This window comes from Atta colombica, unplaced genomic scaffold, assembly GCF_001594045.1.
Source record: "Atta colombica isolate Treedump-2 unplaced genomic scaffold, Acol1.0 scaffold1, whole genome shotgun sequence".
In the NCBI taxonomy this organism is placed as follows: Eukaryota; Metazoa; Arthropoda; class Insecta; order Hymenoptera; family Formicidae; genus Atta; species Atta colombica.
This window is the reverse complement of record NW_017259183.1, coordinates 1,531,440-1,532,629: the sequence shown is the minus strand read 5'-3', so window position 1 is coordinate 1,532,629 and position 1,190 is coordinate 1,531,440.

Here is a 1,190-nt window from a genome sequence, read left to right as displayed (position 1 = left end):
AATGAAAACTATTTCTATACATATATCTTACTATTTTTAATTTTTCTACAAATCACATTTCTACTGATAGTACTTTTCAAAAACAATTTTTTTGTGATAAAACTATAAAATATTTCAATAAATATAGTATTAATTCTGAAGGATAAATTTATTCGTAAGGATAAAGCATGTATGTGTGTACCCCGAATAAACTACAATTATTATCCACATTAATATAATATAATAATACAATCGTTTGGTAAGTTAATCATGGATTAAGTTAATCGCAATGATTCTTTTTAATTCGAAATCACTCCGAGTCAACTGAAATCGATTAAAAAATGACGAAATATGAAATTTATCAATAAAATTCGGGCGCTGGTTTATTCTCACGTTCACATCAGGCATAAATACATCGATCACATAATTAATATTTCGATAAATCGTTTTCAGCTTAATTGCTTACCATCTTATCCGATAATGCTGTGTTGATTGTATCCAAACTCGATATTATATAATCTTTTGATTTCATATTTAAAATAAATATAAAACTTAGCTAATGAAATGGCTGTCAAATAATAGATTAATAAATTTTTTATTTAAATATAAAATGGATTATATTAATTATAAACGACTGTTAAACTAAAAGATTACTACATAAATATTGTAAAAACTTATATTTTTATATTATTATTATTGTAACGATTAAGGAATTACAGTTTTGCAATGTTTGGAATATTATAAGCATATTACTGATATTTTGTAGGCATATTTATAATTTACATTTCTGTAATATCTCTGCAATGTTATATTGCAATCTGCAATATTGCAACATTGCAGCAATATTGCTTCATTCTTCTGTGCTGTATGGATAAGATTCAGAATATATTTTGAATAAATTTAATGGTTCTAATGAAATTATGATAGATTTGAAGATACAATGAACTTTTTAAAATACTTGAAATAAGTAATTATCATTTGCGTATTTTTGTGTGTGTGTGTGTGTGTGTGTGTGTGTGTGTGTGTGTGTGTGTGTGTGTGTGTGTGAGGGAAAATTATCCCTCGGATCTTGCATCATTCATCTAAATTTTTCATCTCCGCATACTTTGAGATGAAATTCAGCAACGAATTGTTTGAATCATTAAAAATATATATGAGCCTTGAAATTTTATCGGAAATTTTAATCAATTTAATAATTTTCAATTTATTTT